Source organism: Panthera onca, chromosome C1 (genome assembly GCF_046562875.1).
Source record: "Panthera onca isolate mPanOnc1 chromosome C1, mPanOnc1 haplotype 2, whole genome shotgun sequence".
NCBI classification, from domain to species: domain Eukaryota; kingdom Metazoa; phylum Chordata; class Mammalia; order Carnivora; family Felidae; genus Panthera; species Panthera onca.
Genome location: NC_138346.1, coordinates 64,520,071 through 64,536,168, shown reverse-complemented (window position 1 = coordinate 64,536,168; position 16,098 = coordinate 64,520,071). Strand labels below are relative to the sequence as shown.

General features: G+C 42.3%; 1 protein-coding gene across 5 annotated transcripts in view; it reads right to left on the bottom strand.

Moving 5' to 3' along the window:
- Positions 1–16,098, bottom strand: part of STK39 (serine/threonine kinase 39) — a 318,329-nt gene that overhangs the window by 276,022 nt on the left and 26,209 nt on the right. Inside the window, exon 1 of one of the 5 annotated variants that reach the window (XM_060624839.3) lies at positions 10,744–10,834. The exons of the other annotated variants lie outside the window; for them this stretch is intronic. The gene's annotated coding sequence lies outside the window, so the exon portion shown is untranslated. Of the gene's footprint in view, positions 1–10,743; positions 10,835–16,098 lie in introns of those variants that run through there. 5 annotated transcript variants of the gene reach the window in all.

Below are 16,098 nucleotides of genomic sequence, written 5' to 3'. Positions count from 1 at the left end.
GTGGATGGAATCTGGTCGTTTTTATCCCATTCCTAAAAGACTGCAATTTGAAGCCGGGAGAAATCCCGTCCGCCATTTCACTTCTTTTTCCCCAAAGCCTCCCCTAACCCCCACTGAGAATAAACACTACAGCCCTCCAACCTTCCTTCCCCACCCCAAATCACAATTCCATCAGCCAATGAACAAGGAGATTTTCCCAGCCTGGGTTCCTGAATTGGTTCCCAAAAGACTTGGGTCTCTGAATCAAAATAATGTTCAAGGAGACCATCCAATAAAAAGATATCTCCAGTTGTCATTAAAGCAAGAACAAAGAACAGTTTTGTCCTACTTGAAACAGCCCTAACAGATAATCCTCTGTCAAGGGCCCCAGAGAAACAGAAAACAACTACAGGAGAGGCTTCCTGAGAAAGCTGAGGCCCCTCCTGTATGCTTGCCTGGTAGGCACACAGCCACCAGCTCTCCCAGTGTCACCTGTGAACCGGCTGTATCAGACCCACCTGAGCTACTGTGGAAAAGAAAAATGCCCGCATTTGGTCAAACTTCCCAACTAGAATCTCTGGGGGTGTAGCCTGAGGACCTGTATTTTTCAACAAGCTCCCTGGGAATTCCTCTACAAAACAAAGCGTGAAAACCACCATCAAACTCAAACTATCTCTGTAGATTTCCCAAAGCCAGGACTATTTTCTCCAACACAAGTCATGGACACGGTGAATGAAATCACAAGTGCTATTTACTCACAAGTGCTAATGGTCATTCGTACTGACGTAATCCCGTTCATTTTTACTACAAACAGCCCTATGAAGTATTTCATCCCCATTTTATGCCTGAGGAAACGACAGACCTAAGATCAAACTTTTTATAAGTGACAGAGTAAAGACTTGTGGAAAATCTCCCTCTGATAAGCGGAAGTCTCAGTTTTCTCGTTATTCTACTGGTCATTTGCACGGTTAGTCATGTTCCTCTGCTCCAAAATTCCACCCCAAAGATAACCACTTCCATCATATGCAGCAGTGTCCAAACTGCTAGAATGCTCTCTCTGGATGGGGTTACTACAATTTAATGGACAGAATACTTGAAAAATTCGGAAAACATCTGGAGAGATTAAGAAAAGAGAAATGAGGTTCTAAGATAAATTTAACGGTTAACTGAGATCGGGCTGGGAGAACAGGATCATATGCAGAAGATGATGGAGAAGCATAAGAGACTGAGGTTAGACGTGCAGATGAACTTTCTGACAAGGAACAGTACAATAATGGCAGGGGAGTTATATAACATCACCGGCAAGATTAAAAAATAAATAAATAAATAAAAGGCATCGTTAGATCAAGGGCAGGGCTTCCCAAACTTTAGACATTGACAAATGTCCCAGAGGGTGCAGGAAGAGGAGGTCAAAATCTCCCTCAGTGGAGAACCGTAGCTCTAAGAGTTAGAGGGATTCTGCCTAAAAGAGGGGATCGAGAGGAAGTGGGGGAGAAACCAGATGTCCTTTCCTGGCCAACCCAGTCATGAAGAACTGAAAGCGTTGGAGGGGAAAATCGAGGAACCTGGGTTACCCAGAAACCAGATGACTCCCCTGAGATGGCCAAGAACTGACTGCCCTCACAAAAATGACAGAAAGGAAGAAATGGAGACAAAGGAAGGGAAGAGGAATCACTTCGCCTTACGGGACACAGTTAATGTAAAACTAGGGCTCCACAGACCTCGGTTCCTAGGAAGGGGAGCTAGCCGGGGCCGAGTTTATGACAAAGAACATGTCAGAGCTGTTGCCAATGTCAGAGCCGAGGCTTCTTATCGTTTTAAATGGTGTTGACGTGACACCAAGATTGAACACTCTGGAATGTGAAACAGAGCCTTCTCTCTTCAAAGCCTGCAGCCACTTGAAAACACGAGAAAAGGTTAAGATTGGGAGAACTAATGTGTGTTTCTGAAATGCCTGTGGAAGGCACCCCATGCTTGCACAGCAAACAACTACAGGAACTCTGGGAGGCCTAACGGGGACAGGCTAGTTGTCAATCAGCAAGTAGTGCCTAATACCCAGGGTGCTATGACAGGAACCGTATACAAAGCAAGGTCACCACACCTGGCCTTGCCCCTGGGAGTAGACAGTTTAAGTCAACTTTAAAAGTGAGCACCAAAGACATACGAACAAGGGGTGTTTTCTGTGCCTGCCAAGGCTGTCAACACAATGGCCCCTCAACATTTCACCACCTTCACCAGAACAGAAAGAACCTGTGGTGCAAATAGGAAGCCCAGGTAAACTGGCAGGAAATCTATCTAGAGCAGAAATAAGCATGCCTCACCCTCCTGCCAGGAAAGCCAAGGTGGAAGAGGCAGGGAACGCCCAATCCTGGGTCCACAGCCACCCCACCTGGAGGCTGGCAGGAACCATTCTGCAGGTCAGCCCATGTTCACTATTTACCAAGCATGATAGCATTTGGGCCAACAGAAGAGAGAAGCCTTAGCCCTTCTAAAGATTTTTCCTGTCCCCATACTCAAGTCTGAATCAGGCATAAAAGCAGAGACAGAAAGAGATCATTCTTCCTGGTTCTTTATTTGCCACTTCAGATGCTAATGATGCATACTTTGCCCCAAGGCAAATTTTAAATCACTGCATGTCCTTTCTCACTACATCCAACAAAATTCTCTTGGCAACTTTTCTAGGTTTTCCTTTGTGTGTGCTCAGCAAACACAAATTCTTTGAAAAATGGTGTAAACCAAACAAAATTGTGAAGGTAAACAAGCTCAGTTACAAGTAATATATTGCACTGAAGTTTACTTTGAAATGCATGGAAAAAGCACTAAGATGGATTGATGGATGGAGAGAGTAAGTGGGCAGATGGATACATGATAAAGCCAAGTATGGTAAAATATTAATGGCAGACTATGGGTGATGGGTATATGGGTATTCACTGTAAACTTTTCTAACTTTGCTGCATGTTTGGAAAGTTTTCATAAGAAAATGTTGAAAGCAACTTTTAAATAATCCTGTAGCATTTATCTTGGAACAGTATGTAAGGACAGAGGGGAAATTAATAATATTTCATAGAGATAACAGGTTATAAAACATTATGTACAACATAATCTCAACTTTGTGAATATACAATAAACACCTTAAAATACCGTTTTCTCTTTTGGAGGTGGAATTATGAGTAACTTTTATTTTCTTCTTTGTGCTTTTCCTACATCTTAACCAATTTTTCTTCAATCAACATGTGTTATTTTACAATTCAAAAATTTACTTTAGGGGCACCTGGGTGGCTCAGTCGGTTGAGCGTCGGACTTCGGCTCAGGTCATGATCTCATGGTTCATGAGTTCAAGCCCCACGTGGGGCTCTGTGCTGACAGCTCAGAGCCTGGAGACTGCTTTGGATTCTGTGTCTCCCTCTCTCTCTGCCCCTCCCCCACTTGTGCTCGCACTCTCTCTCTCTCTCCCCAAAATTTTTTTTTAATTAAAAAATCTACTTTATAATACTAAAGTTAAAAAAAAAAATCTCTGAAGCCAACTTTATATTACTCACTATTGAGAATTTTACGGATAAGAAGTTTTACTATAGTGGGTTTTTTATATATAGGTTTCACTCCCTTAGATTTTTGAAAAAGGCTCAGGAGAAGACAATTCTCTAAGCTCTACTCTCGACAGTTAAGGCAAGATAACAAGGAAATGTGTTTTAGCACTCAAGTTCTTTTTAAGCAGATTTTCAAGTCAAAGCTCCCAATTCGTATGATTCTACCTGCCCTGTTACATCCATCTGGTTTACCACCGACGCAAAGCGCACTCCCTGACAGCCGTGTCCTCATGAGGGCCTCCTTCAGACTCCAGAAAAGCCCACAGCTGGCACATCTACCTATGTTTCTTTGTCCAGAGCACACACCACAACACCTACTTCCCAGCGCAATCACAAAGATACACCTGATGAGTTAAGTGTTGTAGCAAAAATGAGATCAAGACTCTTGCTTCCATGTGTGAGCAAATCACATGACCCCTAGAACTCTAAAATGAGAGTACTGGTCTCAGCATACTAAAGTCTCTCTGCATTCTTTAACATTTTATAGTGTTAACAGATCTATAGGACAGACACCCCACATTCCACTCACTTCTAGAAGAGAAAAAGGGAATGAAAAACACAAGAGTTTCTCAAGGATATATTTGAGGATCCAATGTTCCAAGGCTGTGATCTGAGGTAGGTAAGGAGGAGAGAGAACTCACACACGTCTCCAAGCTTCCTGTGATGCCCTTCCAAGGGGACGGAAACCAACTCCAGTAACTTGAGTTGGATCCACAATACAAGCGTAATTCTAGGTGAATCCACTCTCTTTATCGGATTTCAACTTCTGGAGAGATTCATTTAATACGTCTCTTTTACCTTAGGAGGTACAACTTCCCCGGTGCAAAACCAATCAGAAAGTTGTGGGCCTTGCAAGCAGCTGAGCACAGGGAAATGAAAGCCACCTGCTCAGCTATATAAATGACTCAGGCTGGATTAAGCTCTCCTGAGTACTCAAGAACAGCTACTTCATGATAGTGATAACCTTTATGCCCTTTGCGTTGCTTTCATTATTTCTTTAATTTTCCTTTGTTGTTGTTGCCTTAAAGTTTCAATTACATAAACAGTGGGAATCATCTATATACTTTAAGTAGGGAAGTCACTGAGCACTATTTCAAGAGTATTTATGTTTCCAACTTAGGAGAATTTACCCAAAGGTGGACTATTTTCTAAACACAGTAGAGCCCTCTCTTCCTTACATCTCATTTTGACTCAATTTACCCTTTAATTAGGCATCTGTTAAATGCACCACACAATGAAGGCAAGACAGCAGATACAGCAATGAGTAAAGGATACCTACTGCCCTGTGAGATGTGCGGTCTCAGTTCACCAGCACATGTGTACAAAAAAGAATACAAATATCAGCAGAGATCAAAAGTGCTCTGGCAGCTCAATGGAATGTAGACAGTCCCCAACATAGGATGGTTCTGCTTCACGAGACTTTACAATGCCACAAAAGTGGTATGCATTCAGGAGAATCTGTACTTTGATGTCTGAATTTGGATCTTTTCCTGGGCTAGCGATGTGTAGTGGGGATCCTCTCTCACGATGCTGGGCAGTGGCAGCTGCAGCTCCCGACCGGCCATGTGATCCTGAGGGGAAACTGATACACTTACATCAATTTATGTTTCACTTTCAGTACAGTATTCAATAAATTACATGAGATATTCAACACTTTGTGATCAAATAGGCTTTGTTTTCATTCTGCCCAACTAGAGACTATTAAGAGTGTTCCGAGCACACTTAAGGTTGTCTAGACCAAGCTATGACTTTCAGCAGATGAGGTATGTTTGTTAGTTTATTTTGAGAGAGTGCCAGCATGAGTGGGGGAGAGGGAGAGAGAGAAAGAGAGAATTCCAAGCAGGTTCCATACTGTCAGTGCGGAGCCCGATCTGGGGCTTGAACTGTGAGACCATGACCTGAGTCAAAATCAAGAATCAGATACTTAACCTACTGAGCCACCCAGGTGCCCCAGGTTAGGTGTACTAATGCATTTTCAACTCACAGTATTTTCAATTTATGATGGGTTTATTGGGATGTAACTTCATCATAAATTGAGGAACATCTGTAAACTCTATCCTCTGCCTGGTGAAATAATGAAAAAAAGATTTTTATGAAAGAATTATTCAAGATGTGCCTTGAAACATGGGAAATGGCAATAATACCACTCATAGCTTAACATTTATTGAGCAATGAAAATGTACCAGGTACTGTAGTATTTTGCATACATTGCTAACACTAAGAATCTCATGAGGCAGCTATTTAGCCCCATGTTACAGATAAGTTCACTGAGACCTGGAGAGTGACCTGACCAATGTCAAACAGCTGGTCACAAGTAGAAGCTCCAAATCCTGGTCTGCCTGCTCCCAAAGACCACAGAGGGAAAAGTAAACAGGAAGAACTGCTGAGAAGGAAAAATAGGGGTGGGAAAGGAAGGATCAGAAGTGAAGAACTAGGGCAGTAAACACTCAAAAACTGGCTCCTGGTCTGACCCAGAAGGTCCCTTCTCTGTGGATGTATGGTCACACATTCTAATTTCAAGTAATGAACACTCATGGGAAAAAAGATAGTAGAAAGCCAATGTCCTCATAATGTTTAATATCCATAAGAGTACATACAAACTGTCTCCTAAGCCTACGGAGATACAAAAAGTAATAATAAGCTTTTTTTTCATTTTGTTTTTTTACACCTCACCACCTAAGCTCTGGCCAACACAACCTGCTGTCATCAAGACTTAAGGATAAGCTAACCTATAAGACCTATATCACCCTAAAGTGGTCAATCAAGCAACTCCAAGTATGCTTTTGGAAACAGACAATGTCAACACAGCATGAAAACTAACAGCACCAACCTTTCTGACTTTCCTGACACTAGCAACAGCTATCCTTAAACTTTTCTGGGGTAGCATACTGCCTGGCTTGTGAAGAAAGTCAAATGCAGAAAAACCATCATGGAGGGGCGCCTGGGTGACTCAGTAGGTTAAGCGTCTGACTCTCAATTCTGGCTCAGGTCATGATCTCATGGATCAGGAGTTCGAGCCCCACCTCAAGCTCTGTGCTGACCGTGCTGAGCCTGCTTGGGATTCTCTCTCCCCCACTCTCTCTAGCCCCTCTCCTACTTGCACTCTCTCTCTCTCAAAATAAATAAACTTTGAAAAAAATCCATCATGGGAAACTGAACCCTCTTTAAGAGCATACTTTCCCTTAGAAACTTACACCACTGTATCCTTTACTGTAAATGACCTCTCAAATCCTCATCTCTGGCTCCAGTCTCTTCTCTGAGATCCCAGTCTGCAATTGTATGCATGTGACAGACACACCAGTATCCTTCCTCAGCACAAAAGCACTGCATCGCCTTGCAACAGACAGGGCCTTGGGGATGGCTAGGCCAATGAAGTGGGAGCAGTGATGAGTGGCTCTCCTTGCTGAGGCAGAGGGAAGCTCAGGCAGCTCCTCCCCTCCTGCCCCCCTCCTCCTGCAGCAACCAGACTGCAGCCCACAAGACTGAAGCAGCTTAGGGCCCCAAGCTGCTGCAGGAAGAAGAGCCAACTCGAGGCACCTCCCAGACTCTCAGAAGTACACTTCTGTTGCGTTAACCTCCTGTGATTTGGGGGTTGTTTGTTACACCATATGTTACCACCCCATAGCTCAGGCTCACCTGAGAAAACAAGCTTAGTGGACATCCAGGGGCACCAAAAATCCACCTAAAATCATTCTCCACCTTGTTCTACCTGAATCCAGAGAAGCCTACCTACCTTCTATCTTGGTTAACCTCCAGAAATCTTAGGCTCTGCCCCCCTCCTTTGCATCCCCAGGCCTGGATGAAGAAACTGCACAGAATCAGTTTGATACACTTTTATTGACGGTGATGAAAATCTTAGGCAAAGTCAAATGAGGGACCCTTAGTTGGCTCAGTCGGAAGAGCATGGGGTGCTTGTTCTCAGGGTCATAAGTTTGAGACTCACATTGGGTGTAGAGATTAAATAATTTTTTTTTAATTTTTTTTTTTTAACATTTATTTATTTTTGAGACAGAGAGAGACAGAGCATGAACGGGGGAGGGTCAGAGAGAGAGGGAGACACAGAATCTGAAACAGGCTCCAGGCTCTGAGCGGTCAGCACAGAGCCCGACGCGGGGCTCGAACCCATGGACCGTGAGATCATGACCTGAGCCGAAGTCGGCCGCTTAACCGACTGAGCCACCCAGGCGCCCAATAATTTTTTTTTTAAAGGGAAGCAAAGCCTGGGGCGACTGGGTGGTTCAGTCGGGTAAGCACTGACTTCTGCTCAGGTCATGATCTCATGGTTCGTGAGTTCAAGTTCTGTGTCGGGCTCTGTGCTGACAGCTCAGAGCCTGGAGCCTGCTTAGGATTCTATGTCTCCCTCTCTCTCCCTCTGCCCCTCCCCTGCTCACACTCTGTCTCTGTCTTTCTCTCTCAAAAATAAACATTAGGGGCGCCTGGGTGGCCCAGTTGGTTAAGCATCCGACTTTGGCTCGGGTCATGATCTCGCGGTCTGTGAGTTCGAGTCCCGCGTCGGGCTCTGTGCTGACCGCTCAGAGCCTGGAGCCTGTTTCAGATTCTGTGTCTCCCTCTCTCTCTGACCCTCCCCCATTCATGCTCTGTCTTTCTGTCTCAAAAATAAATAAATGTTAAAAAAAATTTTTTAAAAGGAATAAACATTAAAAAAATTTTTTAATAAATAAAAAAGGGAAGCAAAGTCAAATGAATTTTAAGAAGTTAGACTTTTAAAAGAAAGATGGAAATTCTTGGGAGATAACCAGAAAAATATTTATTTTGGAAAAAAAAAAAGTCTCAATCATGAAGCTCAATGTCTACTTAGATATGCAACTTTTTTATTATAACACACTAACATGATTGAAAACAATCTCCATTCCTACCCATGTTACAAGGGCATGACCATTCAAAAGCCATCAGAGCAGATAAAAGAGGTATCTAAATGTGCTTATATTTTTTTAAGGATTATATCACCACTACTCAGAACATACTAGAAACTGATACTCTTCACAAATACCACCCACAATTGTCAAACTTAAAAGCTCAAACTCACAGAATTGTAATGCAAATATAAAACATTCCCTTCAAAGGTCATTTACCACCATTCTTTCCCACCCTTTCTTGAAAGGGGCCCACACATGCAGGCTAAGAGAATGGCTATGAAAGAAAATATACGTTGTGGTTACATCAAAGTTTCTAGCTTAGAGGTACTGCAAACTTCATTACCGGGTCCCAGATCATACAAGCTACACAGAAACATCAAGATACACACACATGCCCTTTGATTTATCTACTAGTTAAGCAAACTGTCATACTTTGAATAATGTATCTAAAATCCACTCATAAAAATCTTTAATCTCCTTTTTATTTTTGGTGAGAACAGCAGGGAAGGTTTTCTTTTTATCATAAGGGCAATCTACACAAAATGATACACAATTTGATTATTATTCCACTTGCCTGTCTCTGAAATAAAGCAAAAATACACTCATCAAAATTTCAATCATGGGATACCTGGGTGGCTCAGTCAGTTGAGTGGCCAACTCTTGGTTTAGGCTCAGGTCATGATCTTGCGGTTCGTGGGTTCGAGTCCCACATTGGGCTCTGTGCTGACAGTGGAGAGCCTACTTGGGATTCTCTCTCTCTCTCTCTCTCTCTCTCTCTCTCCTTCTCTCTCTGCCCCTCTCCTGCTTGAGCTCTCTCTCTCTCTCAAAATAAGTTAAAACACAGTTTAAAAAGGAAAGGTAACAGAACACCTGAGTGGCTCAGTAGGTTAAGCTTCTGACTCTTGATTTCAGCTCAGGTCATGATCTCACGGTGTGTGAGGTCTGTGAGTTTGAGCTCCACATCCGGCTCTGAACTCATAGTGCAGAGCCTGCCTGGGATTCATCCATTCTCCCTCCCTCCCTCCCTCCCTCTCTCTCTCAAAATAAATAAATAAACTAAAAAAAAAAAAAAAAAAAAAAAAGAAAGAAAGAAAGGAAAGGTAACTAATTAGTGGCTCGTCCTCCCCATGGGCATTTAATCACACTGAACAAACTGAAACTTAAAATCCTCTTGACCTTACTGACAAATCTTATACCTTCAATATGCTAAGGCAAACAATTACCATTAGTTATCAACCAAGACAATAAAAATCCACCCAAGAGTGTCTGGGTGGCCCAGTTAGTTAAGCGTCCAACTTTGGCTCAGGTCATGATCTCGCAGTTCACAAGTTCTAGCCCCACTTCAGGCTCTCTGCTGACAGCTCAGAGCCTGGAGCCTGCTTCAGATTTGGTGTTTCCATCTCCCTCTGCCCCTCCCCCACTCGTGCTCTGTCTGGTCTCTCTCTCAAAAATCAATTTAAAAAAAAATTTTTTTTTTTAAAAACCCACCCAGAAGGCAAAGCATGACCGTTCTCTCTCCCACCCCACCTATTTCATTTCAAGAGTATTACTGAATATGGCAGGATTGCTCAAGTTTTCTGCTCAACAGAAATATACATTACAATTAGACTGACCATCCTGCATTTCAACCATATGAGTCAAGAGGAAGTAGTATTAATTATTTATTGGTTAGCATACATCCACCAAGTATTTACCACACCTGTGCACCTGTTCATAATGGTCATTTCTGTTCTAGAGTTTCCACAGAGTTCACCAACCCTGGGAACAACAGAGAAGCAGGAAGTTCTGCCTTCTTAACCATGCTTTGTGCCTTTAAACACCCAAACCATTGAGTTGCAGATAGTATTTGCTGGCAGGAAACACTCCTGTCCTAAAGTTATGACCTTGTATCTTCATACGCCTTCCAACTTATTTTAACTTTACATAATATTCTACTTCATAAAGCATCATCAACAGTCTGTCTTCTGTCTTCAAGTAGCTCATCGGAGGAAACCTACACCAGGAAACCTTTCACCGTAGCTGTGTGCAAACACCTCTTTCAGCACAGCGCATTCATGTAAATATTCCCAATCCTGGTCCCAAAAATAAAATTCAGACACAGACTCACTGATTCCACTATAAACCAAACTGTACACTGTTGCCAGGGCCCTGAGATGGGAGGGTTCCTTGCAGATAACAGACCCGCTCTGTCACACTTATTCAGAAAGTGACTTATTGATCATTATTCATTTCAGCTCTATAGAAAGAATGAGGCATCTCAGTTGAAACTAACAAGCAAGAGAAAGACCTTTAAAAAGTACCTCTTCAGTCATCCAGAACCTTTGCTGCTCTCACTTAAGAGGTGAAAAGAAGGAAGCTCACGGCCTGAAAGACCACACACCTTCATTTTACAGAGAGAAGGGACTTATAAGGCAAAGATTATCTTAATACCTTGTGCTCAGTAAACAGAGAAAACTAATACCTTCATTCGGTTAAGTGTTTATATAAGGAAGTTAGTGAAACTTACTGTTCTTGAGAATGTTTCCTCCCTACCTCACCTGCAGGAAACAGCACCCACCTTCCTCCTAAGCTTGATTTCCAGTCAATAAACCCTTCAGAAAGAAGTCTTCTCCTCCAGCCCACCACTCCAGAACCACTTCTCCACACTGAACCTGGCTAACACGCCTAACCCTGCACCCTTGGGAAAACCACTTAACCTCCCTGAGCCCCCTGAGATGTGGGGGACCTGTACTAAATGTCTAAGGAGGGCTTGCAGGTATTACTAGGAAACCTGTTTAGAGCATGCTCCAAAAAGCACCAACTTGCGAAAGAACCCAGTCCATGTGCTATGACTAATCTTGACCCACACATTTCAAAATTCCAAAAGTGTTCACAGCATAAAACAGTAAACTTTAGCTAAAAGTCTGTTTTCAGACCATATTTTTAAATGGTAAATTATAATGACAAGTTACACGTGAAAACATTCTCCTTACAACCTATTAAATCATCGGGGTGCCTGGCTGGCTCAGTCAGAAGAGCATGCAACTCTTAATCTTGGGGTTATGAGTTCGAGCCCCACGTTGGGTATAGAGACCACAATAAATAAGTGAATGAATGAATGAATTAATTAATTAATTAAATAAATCTTAAAAAAAAAAAAATTTCAAGTCATGACCAGTAAGGCTCTTCTTCTTCCTGATCCCCTTGTACATGTTCCTAGTGTTGCTGATTTGGTGTATATCCTTCTGGTCCTTTCTCTAGGCATTTATACACACATTTTTGAAGCCACAGAAAGCATGTAGCATAGGAGTATAGACTCTAACATAACCCCATTCAGGGGAAGAATCTGCCTCTGTCAATACTTAGTCATAAGTACATATATGTTCCCTGCTCTATATCCTGTTTCTGGACATATATTCCATAGGTCTATGATAGGATCTCCCCTGCAGTGCTATGTATGAGGACCCAGAAATGGAGGAGATAAGGAAACATAGGGGAACAAATGTCTAGGTAAATACAGCAACCTAAACAGATTAATCATAAGAACATAGTTCCAAATAAAAAAAAAAATAGTATGAGCTTGAGCACAAAACCACTTATGTAAGTTTAAAGCAGACATAAATGTCCTCATCTGCTAGAATATCCACACAACTCACAGGATTCCTGTGAAATGGAATACAACACTTAACATAGTCCCTGTCACATTTGAAGCACTTAGTAAATATTCACTATTGTTAATTAGATAAAAAGTTCACAGCATACTGTAAATTTTCTATGCCAAAATTTCATTTACAGTGTCATTCTTTTTCCTAAAGGGCTTTCTTTTCCCTTCCTTAAAAAAAAAAAAAAAAAAAAAAAAAAAAAAAAAAAAGAGATAAAAGAGATTGTAAAGCTATGTTCAAAATGCTTGCAGTGGTTACCTCTGAAGGGAATTATATGTGGGTTTTTTTTTTTGCTTATTCTCCTTGCTGGGCTATATTTCTACAACAAATATATATTACTTTGGAATGTTCTTTGGTCTTTCATCTTCCTTTCAATATGATTAATGACCAGAAAAAAAAAATAGAAACAACCTAAGAAATCCACCACTGGGGAAATTATTCAATTATAGTGCATACAAACAGCAGAATATTCCATAGCCCCTTTTTGTCAATGTGGGAAAATAGCACACTGTTGTCTGGGGGGAAAGCAAGCTCTGAGACTGCATAGAGATCCAAGAGGCCATGGATAACAGTGGTCAGCATGGATTCTGGTAGATTCTAGAGCCAGTCCACCTACTTCACATCCTGCCTGCCACTCAGACGCTGTTCAACCTAAGGCAAATCAGCCTCCCTGAGTCTCAATGCCCATCTGCAAAATGAAGGTGATGATAGGGTCTTCCCTCATTCAGTTGCAGTAAATGAATGCAAAAGATGTAAAAAACAAAAACACCACGTAGAAGGTCCACTAAAAGATGTGTGCGTTTTACCGATGTAAATTAACCCTCAATGAAGTTGACTGAAAAATACATGCACACACACAAAAGGTCACGTACGGTACTCTTCCATTTATATGAAATATCCAGAATAGGTAAATCCTTAGAAATTGAAAGCAGAGTGGTGGTTGCCAGGGGCTGAGGAGAAGCAAGAGCAGAGCGCGACCGCTGAGTAGGCCTGGGGTTTCATTCTGGAGGGATTGTGAAGTTTCGGAACCAGACAGAGGTGATAGTTACATAACATTGTCAATGTACTGACTGCAACTGAATTGTTCACTTTAGAAAGGACTGATTTTATATTATGTGAATTTCACTGTAGGAAAAAAATGCATGCAAAACAACATGTTTTACCAGAACATACCCAAGTGAAAAGATAACATAAACATTCAAGAAGGCTGAAAGGGGAAAAGGAATGAGGAAGGCGGAAAGCACAAATGAAAGCCAAAGCAAATGTGACACAGCATAATTCTGCTAAGAGCTCTGCCTGGCCTGCTGACGGCAGTGTGCCTTGAACAAAAGGGGGGCTTGCCTAAACCCTCCACACCTGGGGCCAACACGTTGTCTTGGTTTGCTGCCTTTCTTCATTGCCCAAAGAAATGGTATTCACCTCTCTTCTTCATTTCTTAGTCTCTGCTATGTACCTTGGCGCTTTCTTCACGTGAGCACACACCATCCCTTCTGGCTGTTCTGAAGCTCAAGGCATGTACCATGATTCACACTGTTTATTCAGTCTTCATGACTGGTTTGTATTTTATACTTGATCATACATAATATGCCAATTAGTGAGAATTTCATAATGAAGAATCAACACGGTATGCTCCTACCTATACCAAAATAAAACCCTATTCTGTAATAAGTTCATTTTAATTTTTTTAATTTTTTAAACGTTTTTATTTATTTTTGAGAGAGAAGAGAGACAAAATGAGAGAGGGGGAAGGGCAGAGAGAGAGGAAGACACAGAATCCCAAGCAGGCTCCAGGCTCTGAGCAGTCAGCACAGAGCCGGACATGGGGCTCAAACTCATGACCCACGAGATCATGACCTGAGCCGAAGTCAGACGATTAACCGACTAAACCACAAAGCGCCCAATAAGTTGATTTTTAGAGCTATTGTACATGCATCCTTCATAGCCAAACCCCTCCCGCAAACTACTACTGTGACCACCAAACAGCCAGAAGACAGCAATGCCCCTCCGTCCATTTCCATGCCCTCCAAGCTGAGGGGGATTTATGGTGATTTTACAGGAAAAAGAAGTAAGTTAGCTGGATGGTTCATCACATGATTCTTTGCTCCAAGATGACCCTTCCCGAAGCCTGGTGACCGCCTGGCCTGGCTGTTTGGTATTAAGTTTAAAGACCTGGAGTTAGTTCAGAGGATACACACAGTGTTGTAGAAAATCCATGAAGTTCACCTTGGAGCTTCTGGCTCCTTCAACAACCATGCCAAAAACTCTGCACTTTCTGGATATTTACCAAACCCCCAAACATCAACATGTCACCTGCTCAATTACACTGTATCTAACAGACTTCTCTGGGATTTTGTTTTCATGAAAATAAACTAAAGGTCTGCCCTTTTTAATACTTAGTCACGAATGTCAGTTGCCTCAAGGTGACACAGGAGACAAGCGAGACATTTGTGAAGAACGCCAGCTGGAAAGAATCATATACGGAACACACACATACATGCACACACGGAAACATCTCCTTCTGGGCTAAGGAAACATAAGCATTTTAGAAAAATAAAAAAAAGCCTTTTATCAGAGCTGGGGTAAAGGTCATGTCCGTGGTACTAGAGCGGAGGACAGAGCTACCTCTCAGACGCACTGTGCCCTGCTCTCATAGGACCTGCTAAAGAGGAGGGTCTGTTCCAGTGCCACGTGTGATCTGGCATCTCTAAGGACTGGACAGTTATGCAATACAATTATTTTTTTGCACAGCATCCCTCCCACAGGGCATTCCAATAAGCTTGACAAAGGGAGTCATTCATGGACTTGATAAAAGCAAAGTAAGGAGAAACTTTGTAACATGAAGGAAAGACAGGAAATAAACAGTTGAGATGTGGAAAGGGCTCCCAGCACCTCCCTCCTAGGCTTTCATCTGCCCACCCAATCCACAGGACAGAGGCAGAAAAGAGGAAGGTAACCAAAGAAACATGGAACAGGGAAGAATGAATGAAATCAGAGGTGACAGAGGACAGGCCTCTGTGTCCAGAGAAGGTACATCCTCGCTGTTGGCAAACAGTAAAATGATCTTCTGTCAACCAAGCTGGGATTGGTTTGGATTTTTGTTTTTGTTTTGTTTTTTGAGGCCAGCTATTGATTGTACTTGTTAAATAATAAACACAAGTCACAAAATATCTTCTTAATTTTATGACTTACCAGCCTAATTTATTTTGACAGAAACAGAAGTGTGCCTACACACCAAAGCAAAAGTTGTGTTTGGCTGTTTAAAGATCTCCTTGGAATCCTGCAAGAAATTCCTGGGTTGGGGGCAGTCCAGAAGAAAGGGCTAAATGTCCTTCTTCAGGGAGATGAGTCATCTAATGAAGTGGTGAGACATCATTCTTAGCTTGAGCAAACCTTACAGAAATACAAGTCCTTAGAGAAATTTTGTTGTAAGCCTCCTTCAAAAGAAGACATTGTCTTCTTTCAACCTTCTAAAGACAAAGCTGATTTGACCACGGTACCTCTTATTCATGGATGATCTCATGAACAGGAGAGGACTTTGATCAACCAAGGTGCTCTCATCATGTCTGCACCAGGCACTCCCCACCAAGGTGAATACCTGCATAGTTCCGGGATGCTTTTCCCAACAAGGTCTGGGGACGAAGCTCTTTAAATAAAAAGTTAGCCTGGGTGCTTGCAGGGAGGTGGCTGGGCTAAGGTCAGCTTCAGCCCTAGGTTCTTAGCTGCAGATATGCTTGTCAGGTAAAGCAGACTTCTCTTAGGCCTGCTAGGACTATACTGCCACAAGGAACTTCCTTATGAATCTGAAGAAACTCCCAAAACTCAAACAGGTGATAATGTGCTTCACTGAAGCTCTAACAGTATCTTCAAAAGCATCCTACTCTCCCAAGGTATCCAAGAACATCCACAAAGGGTGCCTGGAATTCTTTGCCATACATGGAACCCATTCCATTACAGATCTACTTTGTTCAATTTCCTATTGATTTTCATTATCATGGAAGAAGAGTCATAGATAGG